At 33.2% G+C, this 21710-nt stretch overlaps 1 protein-coding gene across 4 annotated transcripts in view; it reads left to right on the top strand.

The window, feature by feature from the left end:
- sr (zinc finger domain-containg protein striped) overlaps positions 1-21710 on the top strand; it is a 571748-nt gene that overhangs the window by 531842 nt on the left and 18196 nt on the right. Inside the window, exon 1 of one of the 4 annotated variants that reach the window (XM_073988479.1) lies at positions 11692-13010. The exons of the other annotated variants lie outside the window; for them this stretch is intronic. The gene's annotated coding sequence lies outside the window, so the exon portion shown is untranslated. Of the gene's footprint in view, positions 1-11691; positions 13011-21710 lie in introns of those variants that run through there. 4 annotated transcript variants of the gene reach the window in all.

Here is a 21710-nt window from a genome sequence, read left to right as displayed (position 1 = left end):
AAAATTGCTTACTTTAAGAAAAAGTAGCATCTGTTGGTCAATACAATTCTTCTTCTTATTTCACAACTGATGTTGCTTGTTGTGTTTATGGAGGTGTCGAGGTAGACGAGAACTTTTACTACCTCAAAATTGTAGCAACCAACTTCCACTGTTGATCCGAGCTCTACTGGGTCTTCTCGCCGTTTATCGCCAGACCCTCTTTAGAAGATTCTCCTTCGACTTTCTGAAAGATATCAGTTACTTAGTTTACTGATCGGCCCATCATGTCAATATCATCAGTATAAGCACGTAACATGTGGCGTTTGGTTTAAATTGTGACATTTCTTTTAACATCTGCATCTCGTATAACCTTTTCCAGCAGAATGTTGAATAAATCACACGAAAGGCTGACTCCATATCTGAAACCTCTTTTGGTACTAATTTCTTCCGAGAGGTTCCTAGTTTAACTGATTACCGAGTATCTGTTAATGTCATTTTAAAAAGCCGAATGAGCTGAACCTGTGGTATCTTCGTCGTCTTCGCTAGTATTGGATACCAACAGTTTGGAAAAATGTTCTTTCCATATCCTGAGCATCTATCTGTATCGGTTACCAAATTACCTTGCTGGTATCTACAGGAGGATGTGCCTGTACCAAATCCATCAGTTTTATGATTCACTCTTTGGAAGAATTTTCGTACTTCATTCTGGCTCCTGTACATCTCGATTTTTTCACACTCCCGCTTTTCCATTTCTTTCTTTTTCCAGCGAAAAAGATGTTTCTCCTCTCTCTTTTTCTCTCGTGCGCTACGCGTTGCTACTGCCCGCTTGCAAGATGAACTAGTTCGGCATCGGTAACTCGTCGATTCTTAGGGCTACCGCAACTAGTTCCAATTTAGACCCCTCACAGTGCAATCAACTGTAAACTTTGACATGGGAATGTCGTAGGAGGTAACCAATTAACTTTTTATGAATTACCTGTAGATAGTATTGTACTAGTTCCAAGTTTACAGTCATATACCAGTATGTTGTTCAAAAAGTGGTGGATTTTATGTAAGAGTAAATAGTCGCAACTGACGCCTCGTCGTTTACTTGGGGATAAAAAGGTGTCAATTGGTTCCCTTCGTATTACTTTGTGACGATTTGGTACTAGTTCCAGAATTATTTCTGGACTAATTGTGACAATTGGAATTTTCATTGGTAGTGGGTAGAGGAGAGAAGAAGATGGCAAATTGTATATTTCCTCCGTATTTCTTTTTTATACCAGAACAATGTGAATAGGTACGAATATGTTCAGTCCATCAGCACTAGCTTCTGTTATTGGATGCTGCATTTATACGTAAGTTATTAAGAAAATGCAAATGTGAATTATTTATACAAATCGTCGTTTAAGATGATAAGAGTAAATAATCGCAACTGACGTCTCGTCGTTTCCTTGGGGATAAAAAGGTGTCAATTGCTTCCCTTCGCATTACTTAGTGGTCAATTGTGTACTAGTACCGCATAGAACTAGTTCTGGACTACTTAAATCACATCAATTGGAATTTTAATTGCAAGCGGTGATTATAGACCCGATTGCAATGAAAATTGTAATTGCTGTAATTTAAGTAGTCCAGAACTAGTTCTAAGCGGTAATAGTACACAAATGACCACTAAGTAATGCGAATTGAACCAATTGACACCTTTTTATCCCCAAGTAAACGACGAGACGTCAGTTGCGATTATTGACTCTTAAATTAAATCCACCATTCTTATCGTAAACGACAATTTTTACAAATAATTCACATTTGCATTTTCTTAATAACTTACATATAAATGCATCATCTATTGGATGATGCTGATGGACTGAACATATTTGTACCTATTATTCAGATTGTTCTGGTATAAAAAAGGAATACGAAGGAAATATACAATTTGCCATCTTCTTCTCTCTACCCGCTACCAATGAAAATTCCAATTGTCACAATTCCCGCTTGCAAGATGTACTAGTTCGGCATCAGTAACTCGTCGATTCTTAGGGTTACAGTAACTAGTTCCTCTTTTAGACCCCTCACAGTCAAATCAACTGTAACCCTTACAGAACTAGTTTGGACTAAACCATCGTATTTCCTGTATGGCAGTAATATCGGCCTTATACTTTTCAAGTACAACTGCCAATGCGTAAACTGAACCTTCTCTATAGAGAGTGCGAACATTCCATGTGCCGATTCGCAGATCATGTCCCTTAAAACGTTTGCGGGGTCGTCAACTTTTGAGGGGATTGTTTTTCTTTTTCTTTGTTTTTTCATAGTAGGATGCTTTTCTTCTATGGGAGGGTTACTAACGGGTGTTAAAGGAAGCTCCCCAGGTGACACCACTGGGAGGTCAGTGTCCACTTGAGATGAAAGAGGGCTTTGTCATGTTAAAGTCTTGCGCTTGGTATCTTTCATACCCTCAACATACATACATACAATTCAAAAACCATAATTTCCAAGATTGTGTTTTCCCGTAAAAAAGGCGTTTGTGACGAGTTCTGTTTTAAAACAACGACTATTTTCGCAAAAATCCAACATGATAGAAAAGCTTGCATGACCGACTGAAAGAAAATTCGGCGTTAATATCTCAACAATTCGAGAAAAAATTATTGCCTAAAAAAAATAAATGCGTATTTTTCATTGTAGTATCGGAAAATGATCTGAAAAAAAAGCTAGAAAAATATGTATATATTTCTGTGTTTGATACGGAACATCATAGACCTAAAATCCCCACAAGATAATTAAGCTGACATTAACAATTAACAACATTAGGTGTTTTATTCTGGTGATTTGGAGTGTGTTATGCCCAAACTCTGTAAATCGTACGAAATCAAAAAATATACCTATGTATTCATCTATATATATAAAAGAGCTTAGTGATAAGTGAGTGAGTGACTGACAGATCATCGCCCAGACGAAACGGCTGAAGCTAGAAGCTTGAAATTTGGAGTGTAGGTTGCTGTTGGTATGTAGGCATGAGATAAGGCTCGGTTTTTGGAAATTCGAACTGGAAGGGTACGAAAAGTACTAAAAGGTACTAAATATGGTACCCTTTGTATAAGGCAAACGGGAAGAGCTAGAATTCTGAAATTTGGAATGAGGGTCACTGGTGGAGAGCTAGAAAGATGTGCCAAAGGGTTTTTGGAATTTCGACCTATAAGTGTACGAAAAGTACTAAAAGTTAAAAAATTTAGTACCAGTTGTATATTTTGAACGGCTATAGCTAGAATCTTAAAATTTGGTATGGAAATAAAGGTTGGGAAGTGGTGTTTATGAAAGGAAATTCGTACTCATGTGTACGAAAAGTACTAAAGTGTACTAAATTTAGTACAATATGGATTTGGGTGAACGGATAAAGATGAAAACTTGAATTTTGGAATTAAGACTACTGTTGAAGAGTAGGATTGAGATATGAGGGTTATTTTTGGAAATTCGTACTTATGTGTACGAAAAGTACTAAATTTGGTACAAATTGGATTTGGGTGAACGGATAGAGCTGGAATCCTGAAATTTGGAATTTAATTACTTTTGGAGTGTAGGATTGAGTTAGTCTTGGAAATTTATACTTATGGGTACGGAAAGTACTAAATGGTACTAAATTTGGTACAATTTAAATTTAGTTGAACGGATAGAGTTGGAATCTTGAAATTTCGAATTAAGGTTACTGATGGAGTGTAGGATTGAGGTAGTTCTGGAAATTCATACTTATGGGAACGGAAAGTACTAAATGTACTAAATTTGGTACAATTTATATTTGGAGGAACGGATAGAGTTGGAATCCTGAAATTTGGAAATAAGATTACCTATGGAGTGTAGGATTGAGGTAGTTTTGGAAATTCATACTTATGTGTACGAAAAAAATTCATAAAAATGGTACCGAATTTGGTACAATTTGGATTTAGATAGACATGGAAACCTGAAATTTTGAATTAAGGTTACTGATTGAGTGTAGGATTGAGGTAGTTTTGGAAATTCATACTTATGGGGTCGAAAGGTACCAAATGGTACTAAATTGGTACAAATGGGATTTGGGTGAACGGATAGAGCTGGAATCCTGAAATTTGGAGTTAAGATTACTGTTGGAGTGTAAGATTGAGTTGGTTTTGCAAATTCATTCTCATGGGTGCGAAGAGTACTAAATGATACAAAATTTGGTACAATTTGGATTTGAGCGAACGGATAGAGGTAGAATCCTAAAATTTGAGATGAAGATTACAGTGGGAATGTAGATTTGTGGTGGTTTTGGAAAATTTTACTTATGGATACGAAAAGTACTAAATGATACTAATTTTTGTACAATTTGGATTTGGTTGAACTAATAGAGCTGGAATCCTGAAATATGAAATAAAGATTACCGTTAGAGTGTAAGATTGAGGTAGTTTTTGAAATTCGTTCTCATGGAAACGGAAAGTACTTAATTTGGTACAATTTGTATTTGGGTGAACTAATAGCGGTGGAATGTGGGTATGGGTACGAAATGTACTATATTTGTTACTATTTGGATTTGATTGAACGGATAGAGATGAAATTTTGAAATTTGCTGACGGAGTATAGGATTGAGGTAGTTTTGGAAATTATTTCTTATTGCACACGAAAAGTAGTATGGTACTAAATTTGCTACAATTTGGGTTTGGGTGAACGGATAGAGGTAGGATACTGAAATTTAGAATAAAGATTACTGTTGGAGTGTTAGATTAATACAGTTTTGTGAATTTCATACTTATGTATGTGTACGAAAAGTATTAAATTTGGTACAAATTGGTACTAAATTTGGTACAAAATGGATTTTGGTGAGTGGATAGAGCTGGAATCGTGAAATTTGTAATTATGATTACTGTTGCGTGGAGGATTGAGACAGATTTCGGAAATTTGTATTTATGTGTACGAAAAGTACAAAATGGTACAAAATTTGGAACAATTTGAATATGGGTGAACGGATAGGGTGGAATCCTGAAATTCGGAATTAAGATTACTGTTGGAGTGGAGGATTTATGTTGTTTTGGAAATTCGTACTTATGTGTACGAAAAGTACTAAATGTGATACATTTAGATTTGCTTAACGCATCGAGTTCAAATCCTGAAATATAGAATTAATATTATTGTTGGAGTGGACGATTGAGATAGTTATTGAAATTCGTTCTTTCGTACGAAAAGTATTAAATGGTACTAAATTTGGTATATGAATAGAGGTAGAATTCTGAAATTTGGTGTTATAGTCGCTGTTAGTGTGTAGGGTTGAGATATGGATGTGATTGTGAATATATCTAACATAAATGAACCAAAATTTAGAGTGAAGACAAATAAGAAGGAGGTTTTGGAGATTTGTACTTATCTATACGAAAAGTACTAAATACTGCTATAATTGTTTTCCGGCGAACAGATAGAGCTGTAAATAGGGTGTCCAAAACCGAAACCGGTTTCCCGGTTTTGAGTTACAAAACGAAACCGGTTTTCGCCAAAAACGTCATTTTCGGTTAACCGAAAAACCGGTTATTTGTGTCGGTTAACCGGTTTTAAAAAAATAGTAATATTTTTAATATTTCATTACAATTGTATTCTTGAAGGTAAACTAAATTAACTAACACAAGGTACGGCAAAGTTTTAAATGTCAGATACCTTTAAATTTGAAAAATATTTTGTGTAAAATGTAGATTTGTGCCAATTTAGTTCACTACGCAGTTCAAATGGTACACACCATTTGTATGAAAAATATGCGTATACGTTATATCACACATTATTTTTTTTATGAAGTTACTCATACATTTTGGAACTAATGCAGTGAACTAGGAACTAGAGCTATAGGAGCTACAATTTAAAACGAATGTTTGGTTCAACTTAGTCATAATTCAAATAGCCGCCGAATTTTCAATAATTTCACCATAATTTGAGATTGGCAAAGCAAGACGAACTTAATAAAATCTAAACTCAAATGTAAACACAATTTTATATTTGTAAGGGCTTTTACTATCCTTAGGGCAGAATTTCGGTCTTAATTTTTCTGTCCTCACTTCGAGGTTTATTGTCAAATAACAAGTATATTATGAGATAATTACATAATAACGAAGGCGTTATACTTAATTTACCCCTTGCCGCAAATTTTTAGTCAAACATATATCAATTATGAGCAATTTGTACCTATTTAACAAAACCGGTTTAAACCGGTTAACCGGTTTTGAAAATTTTTGAAAACCGAAAACCGGTTTTCGAAGCAATTGAAAATTTCGGTTAACCGAAAACCGTTTTGTTTGTAAAAACCGGTTTTTTGGACACCCTAGCTGTAAATGAGTATCTCGGTTGGGATATAGTTTTGAATGTAGGGATGTAAGTTTTGAAACTTATACCTATTATAAGTACTAAATTTGGTACCGTTTTAACGTTGCATAAAGGGTTATAGATGGAATTTTGAATTTTTGTATTAGGGTCTATGTTGGTGTTTAGATAAGGTGTTTTACAAATTCATACAATTTCTGAAATTAGGTATGGAGGTCGCTGAGGACTGAATTATTGAGTTGGTGTTTTAAATACGAAAAGTACAAAATGGTACTAAACATGGTGTTGGGTGAAGCTGGAATTGTGTAATTGGTGTGCGAAAAGTACGAAAGTGAATAAATTTGGTATTGGGCTAAGGAATAGAAGTGGAAATCAGATTTTTTATATATTTTCCAGATTCACTGTTAGAGGTGGTGTTACAATAAGTGAACTAGAATAATCAAATAACACTAAATATTGAAGAGCTGGTATTGAGTGAACCGATAAATGAATTTTGTTATGAAGATCACTGTTGAGATTGAATCAGAATGTTTAGTGAAATCCGCCATTAAAATGTATGAAATGTTTCTACATGTAATACCGTGGATGTTAAAATGTGTACTGTTTCTAAATAAAGTACTGAAATCAAAAATTCAAAGGTTTTTTAAACAAAATTGTATTTTTATTCTGAACGTTTTTCATTTCAAATTTTCATAGAACAAGAATCCAGCCCCATGTCCAAGCGTGCGCAATAAGTAAAATTTTTTTGAATGAAGGTTTTCTACATTTTGATATCACAAACTCCGAAATTACAGATACTTCGGTGGATAAATGTGGATAATATCTTTAAAATACAAGAACAGTTCTAATAAAACGTGGACTGAAATTTAAAATGTGGGTCGCTGTTGATGTATGGGGTTGCGATAATGTTTTTTTTTATATTCGAACTAAATATAAACGAGTATTACTACTTAAATTAAATACCAATTAAAATATGTATTAGTACATCAAAATTTTCAGTGTCCACCATTTTCATATTACATATCGTTTATTTGATATTCCATTTCCGCATACGAAGCAGCGGGCATTTTGCTAGTAATATATATTCCACGGTGTGCCTTAACCAAATTTAAATGGAAGTTGCTTACACCTGGGAAGTTTTTGCAGATTCTGAAACTACTATGCTCATAAATGAAAAATATCGAGAAACAAAAAAAAATCGCCGGAGGGATTTTCAAATAAATCGCGATTTAAGTTCACATTTTAGGGGTTCTTTAGGTTTTCACTATTTTGCTTGGAAAACGCGAGTCCTATGTAAATGGGCCTAATATTCTCCACAAGATTGACATTTATGATATTTTCGTAGGTTTTACCGTTTTTGAGATATAGAAGTTCAAATTGAGACAATGCACTGACTGTATCGCCTCCTTATAAAACAATATCATGCTCAGTGCGCCTTAACTAACTTTTGATGAGAACCGCTTACACATGGGAAGATTTCGCAGATTCTGAAACAGCAATGTTCATAGATAAGAAAAATAAAAAAAAAATAAAAAAAAACGCCGGAGGGATTTTTAATTAAATCGCGATCAAAAATTTTAAGTTTTTTTAGGTTTTAACGATTTTGCTTGGAAAGCGCAAGTCGTATCGAAATGAGTCTAAAGAAAATGTTATAGCTGTGAAAATTCTCTATAAGACTGACCTTTAGGTTTTTCGTAGGTTTTCCCATTTTTGAGATATAGAGGTTCAATTCAAATTTTTTAGGTTTTTACCTTAAGCCTTCAAGATTTTGCTTGGAAACCGCAAGTCATATCAAAATGGGACTAAAGAAAATGTTGAAGCTGTGAAAATTCTCTACAAGATTGGATGACTTATTTTTTCCTAGGTTGTTTCATTTTCATAATATATATGTTTAATTTGGGAAATTGCAGTAATGACATTGTTTTATAAGGAGGCGATACAGTAAGTGCATTGTCTCAATTTGAACTTCTATATCTCAAAAACGGTAAAACCTACGAAAATATCGTAAAGGTCAATCTTGTGGAGAATATTCACAGCTACAACATTTTCTTTAGTTCCATTTATATAGGACTCGCGGTTTTCAAGCAAAATCGTGAAAACTTAAAGAACAACTAAAAATGTGAACTTAAATCGCGATTTATTTGAAAATCCCTCCGGCGATTTTTTTTTGTTTCTTGATATTTCTCATCTATGAGCATTGTAGTTTCAGAATCTGCAAAAACTTCCCAGGTGTAAGTATCTTCCATTTAAAATTAGTTAAGTTTGACTTTTTTTTACACTAAATAATATTTATAGCAAATATTGCCCACTCCATGCAAATAGCCGCAAAATCCATACTCGTTCTTGGATACCAGAAACCTCCTCTAAGGAATCCATGGTATGATCAGGAGTGTCGTGCTGCAACCGAAGAAAAAACTGCGGCGTATAGGGCTACTTTACAATCAGTAGCAACGAGAGAGGTATCGGGAGAAAAGGAGGGATGAGACGCGTCTTTTCCGCCAGAAAAAGAGAGAAATGGAAAAGCGGGAAAAATCGTTGTACAGGAGTCAGAATGAAGCCCGAAAATTCTACCAAAGAGTGCAAAATCAAACTGATGGCTTTGGTACAGGCACATCCTCCTGCAGAGACAAGCAAGGTAAGGCAACAGATACAGATAGTGTGCTCAGGATATGGAAAGAGTATTTTTCCAAACTGTTGGTATACAATAGTAGCGAAGACGACGAAGATACCATAGATCGAATCCCAGAAGATGGTATTGAATGTATACTTTTACCGCCCAGCCAATATGAGATTAAGACAGCAATAAACCGGCTGAAGAATAATAAGGCAGCAGGAGGCGATGGCTTACTAGCCGAGCTGTTCATAACCGGGCGTGACACGCTGATAAGGTGTATTCATCACCTAGTTAGCACCATCTGGCTGGAAGAATACCTACCCGATGATTGGAGCCTGAGCATCCTATGCCCCGTCCATAAGAAGGGAGATAAGACTGTATGATCTTACTATAGGGACATAAGTCTTCTCCCTATTGCCACAAGATAGTGTCAGGGATATTGTGCAAGGACTAAAGCCTATGGTCAACAAAATAATTGGGCCATATCAATGCGGCTTTAGATCTGGCAAATCCACCATTGACCAGATATTTACCCTGTGGAAAATCCTGAAGAAGACTCAAGAGATGCAGATCGACACATACCCCCTTTTTGTCGATTATAAAGCAGCCACGACAGCCCCCTACGTTCAAGGGTATTCCAAGCCATGTCTGAATTTGGTGTGCACGCAAAGCTCATTGGGCTTTCTAAAATTACATTAACTGATACTCGGTCCTCAGTTAAACTAGGAAAAAACCTCTCGGAAGAGTTTAGAGGTTTCAGACAAGGAGACAGCTTTTCGTGTGACTAATTCAAAATTCTGCTGGAAAAGGTTATACGAGATGCAGATGTTAAAAGAAATGACACAATTTACACCAATAGCCACAAGTTACTTGCTTATGCTGATGATATGGACATCATGGGCCGATTAGTTAAATAAGTAACTGATATCTTTCAGAAAGTCGAAGGGGAATCTACTAAAGTGGATCTGGCGGTAAACGGCGAGAAGACCAAGTTGATGGTGTCGATGCGCAGTGTCCTACAATTTTGAGGTAGTAAAAGACTTCATCTAACTCCGTACCTCCATAAACACAACAAACAACATTAGTTGTGAAATAAGAAGAAGAATTGTATTGGTCAACAGATGCTACTTTAGCTTAAATAAGCAGTTTAAAAACAAAGCGAAATATCGTCAAACAAAATTAACGTTTTACAAAACACTGATACCTACCCGTTCTAATGTATGGTTCCGAAACCTTGGTACTTCCGCAAGCAGATAAGGCTGTGCTTGGTGTGTTTGAGAAAAAATCTTCCAAAGATCTACGGTCCAATCTGCCCGTTGTATGAATCACGAGCTGTATCTGTTATTTTCTATGCCACGCACATCAATCCTTAAACCTCGTCAACGCAATTCTTAATACAAAACTTTTTTGATGGATAATAGCTAAAATTATATGCAAAATAACCCCGTTTTAAAGTTTGAAGTTAAAACTTTTTGGCATTTCTGAGGTAATTTTCTTACGTTTGATCTTTCATCGAAGCTCAAATAAGAGTAAGAACTAATCGCTAGATATTTGATAAAAGTACATTTTAAAATTACTAAGTGTAAGCAACAACTTAGGGATATGTATTCTCTTTTACCGCTGTATCTGGGATTCTCAAAGATCAGGTAGGTCAGAAATCCTAATATATACGATATTGACATCTTCTGCCCATCTTTCTAAAATGTTCGAAATTAAAAAATATTCATATATTTGTTTGCCTTGGGTTGTTCTAAAGAACACAATGAAAGACCAGTTTCAATATACTACATTATTAGTTATGTATTATTAATAGTATATTTGTTTTCAAAAATATTCACCTGATTAACAAATAATCAGTTTGGCAAAATTGCTAAAAACCAAACAAAATCCTCTACGACATGAATCATATGGCTAAAATTTGCAATATTATGAATTTTGTCTAATATTAAAAATAAGCAAACAACAAATTTCCTATACCTTTCTTATTTTTCATTTAATAAACAAAAATGCATACTGGGTATAGCGGCGGGAATGCCGGGTAATAATGGGGGTAGGCTAGTTGTTTAAATGCCCCCAAAAAATTTATGATTCTGTGGTTCACTCACATGATGTTGCTGATGATGATGAAGACAATGACGTCGAAGTTATTGACGTGGTTTTGAAAAAAAAAATAATGGAAATAAAACGTAAAGATATTTACAATTATATTTATCGGGAATAAAGCGGAAAATAAGAAAATACCTGTTGGTTGTATTTTTAGCGTGTGAGTTGACGGTAGAGGTTCCCCCCTCCTTTTGAAATGGAAATTTTCATGAGAGAGAATTGAAAGCTCTTTTGTTGTGGAAAAAGGGGAAATTTGCATGTTAATTATGTTCGAAACCGAGAAGAGCGTAAATGTTGTTATTGAGAGCTGTGAGAAAAAGAGCGTATTGTATTAAACAAACTGTTGATTGGTTGTTGTGCGCTTGCGCCAGCCTAACAGCCTGAAAATGGCTACACATTGGGGAGGCAACCACAACCATCATTGGCTTAGCGCACACACCTCTCCGCTTGTTGTTGTTTGGTCTTTCTGCTCTTAACGTGTGTGAGTGTGGTATCCAACAGATACACACATTTGCAGGTGTCTGTTATAAAACAAAACAAACCCCCCCTTTCTGGGGAGGCATTATGGGAGAAAGAGTAAATGTGTGATGTTGAGAATGAGAGTGAGAGTGAGTAAAGCAGGGGCAATTTATTGGGCTTTATGTTCGAAAAAGGGGCCAGCTCCACTTGGTGTGTGCGAGAGTTGTAGAAAACCGAAAACGGTCAGTGCATCCAACCAACCATCCATCCATTCAGTGAGCATATCGATTTTGTGTATGCTTCTTTGCCACCAGAGGGGCACCAGTCCGGTCATCATTATCGTTGCCGTTGCTCGATTGTACGTACAACGAACGTATAGTTTGTGTTATATGTATCTTTTGGCCGGTTTCATTCATAAAAACCAAATGAATACTCATCTCGTGCTTCAGTTGTGTTCGAACAAGCAAACGTATCGGTTATAACCAACTAAGAAACAAATTTTGAATCAAAAAATTTTCTCACAAAAGAAAAGCAAAGGAAAAATATATAGATTCAAATACACAAAGAGCAAAGCAAATAAAAAATAAGCAACAAATAAAATAAATGTTTTAAATAAAAGATCACAAAGAAAAGAAACAACAAAGTAAACAAATTTACAAAATAAAATAGTGGAAAAAAAATAAAAAAGCAAAAAAACAATTTTAACAGCAAATCACATAAAGCATTGAAAGCAAACAAGAAAAGAAATTCTTATTGGAATTACCATGGATATCATTGTCTGTCTAATTTGCCAAGCCAATTAGATAATAAAATAATACAACAAACAAAAAAAAAAAGAAAGTGAAAACAGCAATTATCAAAAATAAAGGAATAAAGTGAAATTGAAAGCAAAAATCAGAAAAAAGGAAGCCAATAAATTTTCCACAACCTTCCCCACACCACAGTTTCAGAACCGGCCCCAATCTATCAACCAACCATTCATACTTACAATTTGCCACAAAAGTGCTTGCAGATTTTATGAATGAAATGAAAATCTTGGACTAACTAAACTTTAAGGCAAAAGCTCACTATTCCCATCCCTACAAAGCAATAACAAAAAAACTGAAAAATTACACTGTGACGTACATGGAACAAAAAAGTCTAATAAAAAACATTGCAAGAAAAAGAAATTATCGATTTTTTTCGGAAAGCCGTATGAAATGCCATTTGAAATCAAAATAAAAACGCTAAGAAATTAATTTTCTAATTTAAAACAAAAATAAATAAAAAACATTATTTTTAAATGTGTCTGGCAAAAATATAATTTTATTTTTTATTTTGCATCGGCCCCCTCAATATTGTGGCTAACAAGTGTTTTTTTTCGACAACGAAAAAACGTGATCACAGCAATAATAATAACAATCAACAACTAGAACAAGGAAGAAAAACCATTGCCGCCACCTCCACCACTTGCGTATCGTAAACGGACGCCTACGATTTCCTTGGCTTTCACCACAAACAAATTTCTTCGTTTTTCAAAATCTTTTTTTTTCGTTGGGTGTCTATCTTCTCTGCACGTGCCATTCATATCCAGGTGGGTGTTATAAGACAAAATAAACAAAAAATTTCCTACATGCAAAACCAATAATAAAAGGAACAATTTGATTTAAATTTACTAGTGGTGCTGCTAGCTCAGTCAGCAGCCGTGGCTAGAGTTATGAATGAAAAACAAACTGTGAATTTTTGGTGAATGAAAAAAACTTTGTTTGAGTTCAAAAGACGGTATTTGATAGTGATTTGAAAAAAAGTTTTTACAACTATAATTTAATAAAAAAAATGTATATTAATTAATAATAACCTAGAAAATGTGATGTTATATTCCTTGCATGGCACAATTACCAAGGTAGTGGTATCAAACCAGCTGTACGAATATGAAAACTCAAATGCCTTTATAAAAAATTTATTTTTCCAACAACATAAAGAAAATTTTGACATAACATATTCAACATTTTACGATAACACTACCTTGGTAATTGTGCCATGATTAATTTGTAATATTTTGACAACGACACCAAACTCAATGCGATCAAATTACTACTAAACGTTTGTTATTGCACAAAATTTGTAAGGTTGGAAAGTGAAAATTTTCAAATATTTTTCAAAAAAGGAATATAAATGCTTTGTTCCATAACCTGCAAGAATCTACAATTCTTGAATTTTTTAAAAAATTTATAAAATTGTGAAAATTTCAAAAAAATAAGACTATTACCGGATTTGGAACAGAGCAAAAGTTGATAGTAGTTAATTTTCAAATTGTGTTGGAGTTAGGCATTTATTAGATATAACATTATATTATTTGCTCATGACCAATTAATGCACAAGGGTGTCCTAATTCGGCTCGAATTAAAAATCCTAATGAAGTTCAAAATATAGCAGATCAGGCTTCAAATATAAAATATAAATTACCAATATCTTTGTGATTAGTAGAAAATAAATAACTATTATTGCTACGTTAGAAAATCGATTGTAAATTTATTTATGAGAATTATTCTCTTTAATCAATTAGCTTTATACTTAATAATGACATAAGATGGAAATTCTAAAGCACCTTACAATTGTTGCTACGTTAACAATTCGATTGTAAATTTATTTATGAGAATTATTCTCTTTAATCAATTAGCTTTGTATTTAATAATGACATTAGATGGAAATTCTAAAGCAACTTACTAAGAGGTATTTATGGCTATTCAGAGGAATCTGTACTTTAATCGATATTGCACGGTAGACCTTACTGAAATTTGTTTAGTTTATATACCGCGTCGTTATTTGAATAATTTTTAAGAATGTTTATTTTCAAAATTTGTAAAAAAGAAAATATGTATATGAGATCGTGTTTTAACTTATATTTAAGTAGAAATGGGTTACAATAATTTTTTACATTTTAAATAAGTCGAACTCCGTTAAAATAATACATTCCATTAAATGAGACTTATTCTCTTTAATCAACTGGGTTTGTAGTCAATAATTACATTAGACTGCACTTCTAAAGTTGTAATTAAATTGATAAGGCGCTATTTTAGTACGCTCAGAACATATGGATAATCCACTATGGACCTTACTGAAATTTGTTTAGTTTATATACCGCGTTGTTATGGGAATATTTTCTAAAATGTTTTATATAACTTAAATTTTTATATAGAAATGTTTTACAATAAATTTATTTGAATGGATTTAAATTTGTTTCCGAACTCCGTTAAAATTATTATATTTTCCATTAAATGACTAAAGTTTAGGCAACACTGTACTGTAATAGTTATGCTAACTTTCAAAAAATTTTAAAAAGAAAATATATCAAATAGAATAATAGCTTATGTTTAAATAGGAATGGGTTACTACAATGAATTTATTTAAACGATATATATTTAAAATATGACGAACTTCGGTTTTCGTACTGCTAAAATGATAATACTTTCCATTAAATGGCTAAAGTGTAGGCAATCAATGTACATTTTTTATGAAAATGATTCTCAAGGAGTAATAAATTCAAGAATGCTGAATTTTAGTCTATTCCGAGGGATCTGTTCTGTAATCGATAATCCACGTTGTACCTTAAATATATTTATTTAGTGTATTATTGTGATTATTATTATAAACTCGGTTAAATGGTACATAGTGCCGTAAAAAATTCTTTCAATTTGTTCCGATCATTAGCTGTTGCCTTGACTGGAGACCAGCTAAGATTTTCGTTAACAGACTTTATATCATTATTTAACCTTCTATGCCCCTTGGGGGTTCCAGTCTAAGGCTTGTCTAGCTATGTTGTCTGGGGATTTTCGCGGCATGTGTACAACCCATCTCTATATTTTACTAGCAATTTCGTTTTCGATTAGTATTTTTTTGCATCTTCTATGTAATTCGGAATTTGAGATCCAATTGTCAGTTCACCATATCGCTCATTTACTCAAAGAGTGTCATAACTCAAAAAATGCGATTTCTGAGTTATTTCTGAGTTTCTATTTTTTCTACAACTTCTACTTTATCTTGTGTCAAATTTTCATGCTGATATCTCTAAAACTCAACGAGTTACAGCTCATTTACTACGAGCTTCGCATAATTCAACACAACAGTTTTTTGAGTTTATGAAGCACTAAAACAAATCAAATAATGCTTGGTCTTGCACAGAAATTTAGCACTGATATGTGGCTAGCTAGCTATTTGCAAAATATGCTCCAAGTAGTTATTTTAGTTTTTGTGTAATAATATTTTTATGTTGGGAAGTCAAATTCCAATCGCGAACTTAAAACGCGTTTTTCTTGAAAGTGGATTTTTTGAAATGTGTCACTCTTTGAGTAAATGAGCGATATGTGTAAAATGGGCCTTAACGGTTAATAAAGGATTGTAATTTATTTGAACCTTTGGTGGATACAAGCCATGTTTCACATCCGTACAAAAGTATGTATTTATGAAGGGTTTTGACATTTCTCTGCCTTGGTTTATAAGTCATATAGTTTGCTTTGGAAGCTTTATTCATGACTCTCAATTTCGCCAATGCTCATTCAGATTTTTCTATTCCTGGTGTCGAACTTCTTTTTCACGGGCCTTCTCACGTTGTTCTTCCTACCATGACAGAGGTTAAGGAAAAATTTAATTTTAAAATTTAGTTATCCTTTTTATAACTTCAATTAATTCCCAACTTATTAATAAACCAAAAAAGGTCGAATAAAACACAAAATATAATTGATACTGAGAGCACACAGGAAAAACATAACAAAATGAGCACACAGGAATAACTTGTTCCCGCAATTCAGCTAATAAATACTCGGAGCATTTTTACGTTGACTATTTCTTTTGTTTTTACGTTGACCACTTTTTTCGCTGGTTAGCTCGATGATTTCCAACGTACTCAAAATTTCTCTTTATGGTACTTTTCGGACTGGGTGTCATAAATCAATCTCCTCTCAATCGCCCAGTTGATGAGACCAAAAAATTATATAAACTTCATCTTTAATTCTTGCTGGTGTCTCATACTGACGCAGCATGGTGAATATCTTCTTCAGGTATTCTTCAGACTGGGTTTCATTAATATCGTCAATCTACTTCATCGTCAATTCTTGCTGGCGTCTCATTCTGAAGCAATATGGTGAATATCATTTCCTTTAAGGACAATATCCACATTTGAGTGACAGTTTGTTGGATTCCACCCCTTCTACCTCACTATTGGGACAAATTCAATATTAGTTAACGCGCTGGAATACAAAGCTCTGTGATATAATTACTCTAGTGCATAATTACTTTAGCGCATAATTTCTTGAAATTAATTTCGCCTTGTGGCAGGGGGCTTAACTTCAATGTCCTGTTTTGTAAATAGTGCGGCGATTTTTGTATTTCTCTCAAAACACACATTAGCATTTTAACTGAATTAGGGTTTATGATCACAATATCGAACCAAATTGATTGTAAATTGCGCATGTTACAATATTGCCATACATTTTACATAAAATAAATCGAAATAGAGCATTTCCACTAGTTCTTATCATTTTGATAAATATCTCTTGATTTCTTTGCCGTAAAATGTGTAAAAATAAACGTCGTATAACTCATGATAGAGCGATTATTATGATAATGAGCCTTTTCTAAGATAATTAATGCTGATGCAATAAATTATTTGTTCTAATTTTTTAGTTTATAATTGCCCATTCTTTCCATAAGTTTAATGTATATTAGAACTCAGTAAAACACTATGGCCATGAATAATAAAATTATTTAAAAAAATTTAGCTTGTTGCAATTTCCAAATAATCATTAACAACACGCATGGCATTTTAAAAAAATATATATCATATATGTATATATACGGCCATAATTAAATTGACATGAGATCCAAATGAAATTAATATAAATTTTCCCAAACTTTTCGTTTTGTCAAATACAACAATAAAAATCAATTCTTTAATGAATGAGTTAATGAGCAAGAAAATGTATAATTTCAGTTTATTGGCGACAACAAATTTTTTATGTTTATTAAAATATATGACAAAAGACGAAAAAGCAATGGCCACAATACATTCACTGCAGTATATTTTAATTTTAATTTTTTTTGTCTTTCTTCTAAAATACAAAAATATGCTAATATTTAAAAAATCTACGCTAATTTGTTGCCCAATAACAAACAAAAAAATAAATAAAAATAAAAATACATGGACACACCAGTGTTTGGTTGTTTGTTGGAACATGGACGCTGTGTTTGCTTGTTTTGTTGGAACTTTGTGTATAAATATTTCTCTTGGTTTTTTGTTTTTATTATAACAATTCTTCGTCATAGTCTGGCATAAAAAAATTGACAATTTTCAGAACATTATTTAGTAGCAGATTTTTAAGCTAAACAAAAAAATTAGCTGAAGGTCTTCTATTAGTGGCTGGTGATGCGGTGGGGGAAATTTAAAGGAAGTACGGTTGTTGATACGGTAGCAAAATATAAGAATACAAAATTTAAAATTTATATTTAATACGATTTTTTATGATATTGTTTATAGTTTAGTTTATGAGGTAATATTTTGTATCGTTTTGAAAAATATATTTTTTAAGTCAGTGCAATAATAACATTTGATGATGGTAGTCACATTATGCTAGTTTTTAAGTTTATTATTCTAATTAAATACAAAGAGAAGTTCAATGAATTTCGAAATATTGGAAACAATATGAAATAAATTGAAATATAAATATTCACCTGAAGCTCTATTATCTTGATTTTTTTTCGCATTGGAAAAATGAAGACATTTATTTTTAAAATCTTTTTTAGGAAAATGTGCTTGAGCTTTGCTCTGAGCAAGGTCCAAGTTCAAACCATTAGGTGGGCCATAACCTGGTCTGACCTTATGCCAGTCTGTGTTTTCCTCATTTCTTCAAACATTTTCCTCGATTTTATCCCCAATCATCCATTGCATTTTCATACATACTTTAGCGTCTTTGCAAAATTAATTAGTTGTAAGTCCATTAACCAACCCAAGAGATTATTATCAGATTTTTAACCTTACGCCGTCGGCTAAATTTCTCAAGCTATGCAGTTTTCGTTAGATGTATTTCTTTTTTTGTTTTTTAAGCAAATTTTTCATACTTAAAAAGCGCATAATCTTTCATAATATGTCCATTTTTTTGTAGTTGTACGCATTGCTCATTTTCCCGCTGGTTGTTTAGTCAAGTGAGTAATGCTGTCGTTGTTGTTGATTTTTCACAATTTCATGGATGGACGATTGCCAGTCGGCATTATTTGTTGCTCTGCTAAAAAACGACAACATTTTAAGCGTTATATTAATTTACGTCTACAACTAAGTTACCTCCTTCCTCTTCAATACAACATGATCCTCACCTCATGCCTTTCATTGTGTTGTTATATTATTTAATTTGTTAGTTTTCTTGTTGTAGTTGTTGCTGCTGTTGTATTAATATCGTTCAGTTTCATTATTTTTAATAGTTTATAATGTGATCTGTGTTGTCGCCAACAATGTTTTTTTTTGTTTGTTTTTTTTCTGTGCTCCTAAGTGGGGTGTGACTGACGTTGACACACTACTATACGCTGTCACCGTCGTCACATCAGCATCTCTGCCACTACCTTAGCCACCATCCATCGTCGTCATCATCTGCACAACAGCACGGCATTTGTGAGATCCTCTATAATACTCTTTTTTACTTATTACCACCAAAGACATGACTTGCTTAATGTCTGATATGATTTGCTAGTCCAAATGTCTGTCTGACATTTAGATTTTTGAAAACAAAAAGAAAAAACAGCGAAAACAGAATTGTTTTTTAAGTCCTCAAATATACAGCAAAAATACTACTTGTCACAAAAATTATTGTATGTAAACATTTGGATTTTTACGAGTTTAATATATTTAGTATGAATTTGTTCCAAATGCTTATCTAAAAATTTTGAAAAAAAAACCGATTTTAAAGTGATCTGAATTATGGTTGAGGATATGAAGCTACACCGCTGTAGTAAAATCTAAAATTGGGTTACCTTAGAAACTGCAAGGCCTGGAGGAAGCTATTCCGCTGTAGTAAAATCTAAAATTGGGTTACCTTAGAAAATACAAGGCCTTGAGAAATGGTCCCACGGTAGGCCCCGTGTCTCCCTTTAGGAGACATTCAGTTTATTTGACGGTTATTCAATGGAATGATAACTTAGTTGATGCGTTTAATTAAAAGTCATTTGGGGTAAACATAGCATTATCTAGCATGATTTTCTTCTAACGCCATCTATATGTGAGTCATATCTTTAAGGCATCAATTGCAAAATATAATAAGGTCGACCTGTTTTAACGACTTTTTGACTTTTCTCAAGGAAAATTGCCTAATCTAAATTTGGATTTATTGCAACAGAATATTGAAATTTGGTATTATCTTTGTGTTGATAGATTTATCTATATTCTCTTGTATTCTTAGACATTCTAATGTATATATTTTCTTCGCATTTCTCTCTTTTTTATACTGAATGAGGTCAAAAATTAATCAGGCTAGACACTTTGCTACGATCCGAGTATTTCCTTTCGTCGTTGTAAACCATAGATGTATGTGAATTATAGAACTAAAATTCACAAATTAAAAGTTAGGAGTATAGCTGAGGTTTAGTTACGCTGTTTCCACTTTGCATTATTAGAAATACATCAGCATTTTATTTTTCGTGAAAGCTACAACCAATCCGATTGTTCTCCAATGATTGTGGTGTTAATCATTCATCAATCAGTCAAAGGTGTCAATATTTTACACATTTAGTCATAATGGCCACAAGCTTCAAAGCGCTTTACATGAAGCAGAAAAATCTTGAAAGCCGACAAAAACAAAAGAAGAACAAATAAAAGAGCAAATAACAAATTATTTAAATAAATAAAAATGAGTAGCAGGCCAACATTGAACAAGGAGAATGTTTTACAACATGTTTACAACATTCGAACGGTCAAGTAATTAAGTTTCACGGGAGGTTTAAGTCAGATCATCAGGTATATTGGATAATACTAAAATAGCTACTATCAGCTGTTTTCCAAACTAAATTTATAATCATAAACAGCTGTTTTGCAAACACTTTACCTTGTTTTAACTCTACATGTCGTGAATTCACCTACAATATCTAGCGCCATCTGTTTGTTAGATACACAAAAACTGGCAAACCAATAATTTGGCAAAACTATTAAATTCTTGTTGGATCCGGAACAAACCTATAACATGTCCGATTTTCGATTGTCTGCATTTGGATTAGCATAATAACTTTTTGCAAGAAAAAAGACTTATCTAAGATTGTCACTCTGCTCTGCTTAATCCCAAAGCTACTTGGCTTGTTTCCTACTACTACAAATTTATATACTTATGTTTTCTTAGCTGCAATCTATAATGAAAGGTAACAAATCATTTGACAGGAAACTGGTTTTTGATAACAAAATTTCCCTAACAGAAGTACGACAACTATCTACCTACCACCATCCAGCACCACCACTGAACCATAAATAAATCATAAAGTATCAATTATAATTTATTTTGCAGTTTTCGAATTTGTTTTTTTCTTGCACTTCTCTCTCCCTTTCTTGGACTGACAATGGACCTTGGCTTTTGTATAAAACTTGTGTTTTCTTTGGAAGTTTTTGTTTTAGTTTGTTAAATAAACACACAATTGTTTTTCTTATGGCTAGATTATTTTGTTGTTTGAATTTTGAGTGTCAGTTTGTCTGACTGGCTGGTTGATTTGAATGTCGATTGTCTACTTAATGGCTCCAATAACTGACATTGTTATTATTAATTTTTTTCAATATGCAAAATTCGTCTACATGTATATTATTGCAATGGCGGTTTTAAGAAGGGGATTTTAAATGGATTTTTATGCAATTTATTTGCCAATCATGGATATTAGCTGGGGATAAAATAATTACTTATATGCATAAAAACCTCTGTTTGTTTTCAATAATTGTTGGGTAAACATTTGGGGATTTCAAATTCAAAATTGGCTACTTGAAATAAAGTAATTGAAAATATCCACCCATAAATGGATAAAAAGAAATAAGCACATCTTTTAATAATAAATAGAAACAACAAATGTTGAAAAGGGCGATATTGCACCTAAAGGGACTTCTTAAAACCCAGGAATACATTTTGATGGTCCACTTCACAAAATACGGCTTCTGGAAGCTAAATATTAGACTCTATTTTTGTATATATAATTCTTTTGTGATGAGTGACTGAGTGATCATCAACACCCAGTGTTGCCAACTACTGCAAAAATTCATAAATCCAGTAAAGTTTCCAATTAA

This window comes from Musca autumnalis, unplaced genomic scaffold (genome assembly GCF_047663935.1).
Source record: "Musca autumnalis isolate F117 unplaced genomic scaffold, ASM4766393v1 scaffold_1, whole genome shotgun sequence".
NCBI lineage: Eukaryota > Metazoa > Arthropoda > Insecta > Diptera > Muscidae > Musca > Musca autumnalis.
This window is presented reverse-complemented; position numbering and strand designations above follow the sequence as displayed.